The 7,579-nt window shown below is 38.5% G+C and overlaps 1 long non-coding RNA gene across 2 annotated transcripts in view; it reads left to right on the top strand.

Moving 5' to 3' along the window:
* LOC137388667 (uncharacterized) overlaps nt 1–2,262 on the top strand; it is an 8,984-nt gene extending 6,722 nt beyond the window's left edge. Inside the window, exons 4-5 of one of the 2 annotated variants that reach the window (XR_010977988.1) lie at nt 858–1,024; nt 1,878–2,262. This is a non-coding gene — a long non-coding RNA (uncharacterized lncRNA). Of the gene's footprint in view, nt 1–857; nt 1,025–1,840 lie in introns of both variants that reach the window. The other variant, XR_010977987.1, reaches the window with a different exon arrangement.
* The last annotated feature ends 5,317 nt before the right edge of the window (nt 2,263–7,579 follow it).

Below are 7,579 nucleotides of genomic sequence, written 5' to 3'. Positions count from 1 at the left end.
CATCACGCTCCACGTACATCATGTTCCATGTACATAACGCTACACGTACATCACATGGAACATACTTCACGTAGAGCGTACATGTTCGTGCATCTTGTGAAGCGCAAATTGCAACAGAATTATTCCTTAACACAAATATGAAATTCAAGTGTGTGTAAAAGTTGGGTATCATCGCAAATATTGGTCAACATCCTTCTTCAATAATTTCCATAGTTTATGCTACAGCTCTGTGACACATAATTCGTATAATTGCTTTCAGTTTTAATAAAATCTTTCACATTTTTTCAAAGTCTGAAATATATATAAAATGTTTTGAAGTGTATTTATGTTTTTATGCTTAGATAAGGAGTCATTTAGTTTTATATTGGTGCCTGGGAAGTTGTGGGCATGGACCAGAGTTGCTTGAGCGTTAAAAAAAGACCAGTTTTAGTAATAGGTCTGCGATGATCTATGTAACTGTATTGTTACGAAAGTCAAATGTGTGATATTGCAATAACTTGACATTCAATTGTATTTGTAGCTGAATAAAATAGCACAAATATGTGATTAATATATGTATACAGCCTCAACTCTTGAAGCCTCGGAAAATAACTACAAATTTGGCTGTTTTGTGTGACGTCATCATTGGGATGTCATTTACTTGGTCACACAAGTTTGAAGGTGTTATGCCTGCCTTTGTTAATATTCCATGGTTGGATATTAATGTGACATCACTAGCACTTGAGGAAGAATTAACTGACGTACTTAAAAACTTCACTGCTCAGAGATAGACAGTACTGTTCATATGACTAGATCACATGTTTCTATAGTGTATTTTTTAGTGAAACAAATCTTATGTCTCAAATTTATCTCCGCAGCAGTTAGATTTTGGCAGAGCGAGCCAGTTAACAGCCTTGGACGCAACAACTTGAAGTGGAAACTTTGAGGAGTCAGATGACCGGCTCATCCTTCCCCAACTGATGCCACTTGCACCAGCGAGGATAGCACTGCTGCCAGTTCTCACCTTCATGCAACGATAACTATGGTACGGTAGACTTTTTCAGCATTTGTTTGATGTGCATGTGTTTAATGTGAAGAATTGGGTTTTGCGTTGCTTAAACATCTTAAAAAGGAAAACCTGTCTCTTAAATACACAGTTAATCAGTCTTTGACATAGTTGTGTAGAGCTAGGTTTATCACCATAGCTGTTGTACCTTTTTTCAGCATATGTTTAATGCACTCCATCTAACAACCCGGGAAGGTCTACTAGTCTGAATAATTGGCATTTGGCATGCTAGTTGTAGGATAGTTAGTATTCAGTATATTTCATCACGTCTGACAACTTTGACCAAGAGAAAAATTGAACTTTTGCGTAGGCACTTGCCCAATATAGAGGACGCGGTTGGAGTCATCCGTTCTTTCTTTTACTCAAATCCTGTAAGTAACTTGGTTGCCCTAATAGTTTTATGAGTAACAAATAAAGTGAATTCACTGATCATGTTCTTGTATTGCAATGAATGGTGTTAGTTACTACTCCTTGTCACAAAATTTTATTCATCTGGACACTTTTATCTTGTTTGAGTGATCAGTAGAAAGTGTTGAGGTCACATACATACGCATTGCTGACAGTAACACCACGTCAATGAAGGTCTACCACACAGTTGGATAGCCATAGGTCCATCGCTATAACTGCTAGTAACATACTTGATTAGGCTTGTTTTCTTGTGGGCAGTGCAGGATGGTCACCTATAGGATCTGCTGCGTGTCAGCTAACAATCGGGAGGAATCTGCTTGCAACTAACATAACTATCTGTTTTATCTAGGTGTTTATCTGTTTTATAACTATCAGTGTTTTATCTAGGTACAGCAGATAATTTTTCCATTCACCATATTCTAAGGTCAGTTGAGTGAGATTTGGAGCGAAAAGTTGGAGAAAAGGGACATGGCTGTTGAAGAAGGAGATCGACCAACTTATTTAATTGACTCTGCCCCAATCCTGTGTCAGCTCAGCTCATGTGGTTGAACTTTATTTATCACTTCACGTCATTTGTATTATAAGGACTAGACGTTAGCTTTAGGTAAAAAGTTTGTATGCAAAATAATTACATGTTAAATGTTTGCCCTGCTAAAAATGTTTTGACACTAATGTTGTCTAGTTAAGCATTGCAGAGAAAGTTGTCAGGCAGTCAGCATGGACCAGCCAGGAATGTCGCAATGAAGGCTAGAATCAAAAGATGACTGGTCAAGCAGATGGTGCTAAATATTTCTTATGGTTTTATATATTTCTGCATGTATTGTAAACATTGTGAATGTCACTTGTTTTTAAATATATTTTTGGAGCTCGTGATAGTATCATACCATTTGATAGCGTCATCACTGGTTATCTAAACTCTGCTTCCGATGGGTCACTCCAACCAACTTTCTGTTGCTCGTAAAAGTCAGTTTTTACAGCCAAAAACCAAACATCAATAGTTGAAATAAGCTTTCGTTCTACGTGCTAGCTTCAATAAATTACAGCTCAATCAAAAATATGTGAAAAGTGCAACGACCGACCCATTTCTCAACGTTGCTATAACATGATATTTCCCAAATATATTCATGAAATACGAATGTGTGTATAATACAAACCTTGAGTGATAACGTTGTGGTGTCTCCAACAAAATGCTGTTCAAGCAAAAATTTCAGTATGCAGCTCACACCTTCAGGCCCCAATAGCTTGAAAGGTAAGTTACTATTGATGCTTTCTTTTTCGTGATGTCAAATCCGTTTTAAAATTACTGGACATGACTTCACGATAAAAAAAGACCTGTATTAGTGACGTTTGAAAAGACCGAATATGACGCCGCTAAAATACTTATTTGCAATGTCATATCCTACAATTTTAAAAACAAAAATTGAGAAAAATTTCGTATTAGTGATGTCATATCCGGTAGTTTTGAAAACTGAATGACGTCAGTGATACGTATCTGTGACGTCACACCTGTTTCCAAAATAACCAGATATGACGTCACTAATAAAATTGAATCTGTGACGTCACATCCGTTTTCAAAATCTCGGACATGACGTCACTAAATACTCATTTGCGACGTCATATCCGGTTTCAAAATTACCAGATGTGACGTCACGAATAAGTTTATTAATGACGTCATATCCGGCAATTTTAAAACCGGGTAGACGTCACTAATAAACTTATTCGTGACGTCACATCCGGTAATTTTGAAACCGGATATGACGTCGCAAATAAGTATTTAGTGGCGTCATGTCCGGTTTTGAACTTACCAGGTATGACGTCACAAATAAGTGAATTAGTGACGTCATATCCGGTTTTAAAATTACCGGGTATGACGTCACAAATAAGTGAATTAGTGACGTCATATCCGGTTTTAAAATTACCGGATGACGTCACAAATAAGTGAATTAGTGACGTCATATCCGGTTTTTAAATTACCGGATATGGCGTCACAAATAAGTGAATTAGTGACGTCATATCCGGTTTTAAAATTACTGGGTATGACGTCACAAATAAGTGAATTAGTGACGTCATATCCGGTTTTGAAATTACCGGATATGACGTCACAAATAAGTGAATTAGTGACATCATATCCGGTTTTAAAATTACCGGATATGACGTCACAAATAAGTGAATTAGTGACGTCATATCCGGTTTTGAAATTACCGGATATGACGTCACAAATAAGTGAATTAGTGACGTCATATCCGGTTTTAAAATTACCGGGTATGACGTCACAAATAAGTGAATTAGTGACGTCATATCCGGTTTTAAAATTACCGGATGACGTCACAAATAAGTGAATTAGTGACGTCATATCCGGTTTTAAAATTACCGGGTATGACGTCACAAATAAGTGAATTAGTGACGTCATATCCGGTTTTGAAATTACCGGATATGACGTCACAAATAAGTGAATTAGTGACATCATATCCGGTTTTAAAATTACCGGATATGACGTCACAAATAAGTGAATTAGTGACGTCATATCCGGTTTTGAAATTACCGGATATGACGTCACAAATAAGTGAATTAGTGACGTCATATCCGGTTTTAAAATTACCGTATATGACGTCACTAATATACTTATTTGTGACGTCATATCCGTTTTCAAAATTGCCGGATATGACGTCACTAATATACTTATTTGTGACGTCATATCCGTTTTCAAAATTGCCGGATATGACGTCACAAATAAGTAAATCAGTGACGTCATATCCGGTGTTAAAATTACCGGATATGACGTCACTAATTTACTTATTTGTGACGTCATATCCGTTTTCAAAATTACCGGATATGACGTCACTAATTTACTTATTTGTGACGTCATATCCGTTTTCAAAATTACCGTATATGACGTCACTAATATACTTATTTGTGACGTCATATCCGTTTTCAAAATTGCCGGATATGACGTCACTAATATACTTATTTGTGACGTCATATCCGTTTTCAAAATTGCCGGATATGACGTCACAAATAAGTAAATCAGTGACGTCATATCCGGTGTTAAAATTACCGGATATGACGTCACTAATTTACTTATTTGTGACGTCATATCCGTTTTCAAAATTACCGTATATGACGTCACAAATAAGTGAATTAGTGACGTCATATCCGTTTTCAAAATTACCGGATATGATGTCACAAATAAGTGAATTAGTGACGTCATATCCGGTTTTTAAATTACCGGATATGACGTCACAAATAAGTGAATTAGTGACGTCATATCCGGTTTTAAAATTACCGGGTATGACGTCACAAATAAGTGAATTAGTGACGTCATATCCGGTTTTGAAATTACCGGATATGACGTCACAAATAAGTGAATTAGTGACGTCATATCCGGTTTTGAAATTACCGGATATGACGTCACAAATAAGTGAATTAGTGACGTCATATCCGGTTTTAAAACTACTGGGTATGACGTCAGTAATAAACTTATTCGTGACGTCATATCCGGTTTTAAAATTGCCGGATATGACGTCACAAATAAGTAAATCAGTGACGTCATATCCGGTGTTAAAATTACCGGATATGACGTCACTAATTTACTTATTTGTGACGTCATATCCGTTTTCAAAATTACCGTATATGACGTCACTAATATACTTATTTGTGACATCATATCCGTTTTCAAAATTGCCGGATATGACGTCACTAATTTACTTATTTGTGACGTCATATCCGTTTTCAAAATTACCAGATACCCTAGTACACTTATGTACTCGTGGCATCTAACTTTCGCGTTTTCGCGGTGTCATCCTCTTGCGAAAATTTAATGAGCGAAACTAAACTATCATAACGAACGAGCGAAAACGCGAAGTTAAATAGCTTTGTTCATTGATATTCACAATAAAACCGTCATATTAGAAATGCAGGCAATTTCCGTCTGTGGTTGGGATCAATGGGAAATTTCTGGTACACTCATAGCTAATACACCGACTGAGCAGCATGGCAAAGCAAATTAAGATTATAACAGTTTAGTCACCGAATTTGTAACTGATGAGGATGAAAGTCTGGTAGGTGAAGTCATAAAATTGCAGAATAATTATTGTTGTGATGAATTTTATTACCAACTAAAAACAATATCAACCCTCATCAGGTCTAACTGTTGGATGTTCAGACAGGAAGTCCTCTTTTTATTTAATCAGGTCAAGGCTACAACAATATGTAAGAACAAGGTCAAGGACATTCAGTATAATAATAGAGTTAGTAGAATAGTAGATGAGTTAGTTATGTACAGCCAACATCCTCCCCATCAAAGCAACTACAACACAATAACATAAGCTGTGTTAAAAGAGCATGTAAACCCAAAAAAATCTATGTTAACAACAAAAAAAAACAACAGATAACGATATTAATCAGTTTAAAAAAATTATGTTACACATCAGTAAGCACATGACGGTCACCGACTATGGTGAGTACCGGCGAGGAGGATTAACCGCACAACCGGACCTGGTGGTACGCCTAGGCAAGACTTGATGATTAACAGGTTGAGGTTTGTGACCGCTATCAGTAAGGCTAGGGTTGTCAATTATGGGTAATGGTGGATTGGCTAGCTGACTAGGCGTTGGTGGTTGCGGAGAGCATTGTGCAGTGAGGTCTGATAGTGATGAGTCGCTGGATTGAGCTGTTTGTGACGGCAAAGGTTGGCGCCTGTTCCGCCTAAACCTGCGCCCAGTTTGTTGTTTCTGAACTATGTATGATCTGGGTATTCCGGCCGTGCCCATTACATCATAGATCTGGTCACTCCACTCTCCATTGGTTCGTACTCGAACAGAAGAACCAGATGTCAACTGATTGAGAGGTTGATTGAGAGCCGGTTGATCGTAATGCCTCTTGGCGGACATCTTGGCGGACATCTTGGCCTGTAAGTTATTCCCCAGGATTCTTTCAGTATCCACGTTAGGTTTAGTCAAACGCCTGGGCAGTGATGTTCTAACATCGGCACCTAACATTACCTCGTTAGGGCTGTATCCAGTAACGGTCTTTGAGCATCTATATGTCATCAAGGCAGCTGCTGGATCATCTTGTGACAAAATCTTCTTGGCTGTTTGAACGGCTCTCTCAGCAGCCCCATTAGACTGGGGTAATACGGGCTGCTAGTCACATGGTCTATACCAAGGTCAGGCATGAACTTGGCAAATCCATAACTATTATAAGGAGGACCATTGTCACTAACTAGTTTGATAGGGATTCCCCAGCGAGCAAAGATGGACTTGAGTTTCTGGATTATGATATGTGATGTGGTGTTTTGAGTGCGAATAATCTCAATGTAACGACTGTATAAGTCTACAACTACTAAGTATTTTGAACCCTTGTAGTCCAGTAAGTCTGTCGCAATGGTATGCCATTTACTTTCAGGAACGCTCTGTAAAATCATGGGCTCTTTTTGATTGGCGGGCTTATGCTTGTTGCAGAATTCACATGCTGCTATGTGGGACTGAATATCGCTGTTTATGCTTGGCCACCAAACCGCCTGTGCTGCCCTAGATTTGCATTTTTCCAACCCCCAATGACCTTCATGTATTGCGGCAAGTATGTCTTCCCTCAGCGACTCTGGGATTACTATTTTATTCTCAAAGAGAAGCATGTTTTCTGCAACGGATAGGTTGGCGCGTACATGAAAAAGAGGGTGTAGTGCTGGGACAACATCTTTGCTGTATTTGGGCCACCCATCTAGAGTATAATGAAGCGCTTCTACCAAGATGCTGTCCTTTTGTGTAGCTCTGATGATGCTGTTTATTCTAGTGTCAGATATGGGGAGATTTGTTCTTACTGAGGTGAGATGCTCCTCTATTTCTTCAGTCAGTTTTACGTCTGGCACATCACTAAGGTCTGGTGATCGAGAAAGAGTATCAGGAACGACCATCTGTGGCCCTGGAAGATATCTTGCCACCGGATTATATCGCATGAGACGCATCAGTAAACGCTGACAACGGGGTGGGACTGTGTTCAGGTCTTTTCCGTTAATCATGGGGACTAATGGGGAATGGTCAGTGACTAGATTGAATTTCTCCAAGCCGCGCAAGTATTGGTCAAATTTTTCGCAAGCCCAAACAAGCGCAAGGAGCTCACGCTCTATGT

Source organism: Watersipora subatra, chromosome 2 (genome assembly GCF_963576615.1).
Source record: "Watersipora subatra chromosome 2, tzWatSuba1.1, whole genome shotgun sequence".
Classification (NCBI taxonomy): Eukaryota; Metazoa; Bryozoa; class Gymnolaemata; order Cheilostomatida; family Watersiporidae; genus Watersipora; species Watersipora subatra.
This window is presented reverse-complemented; position numbering and strand designations above follow the sequence as displayed.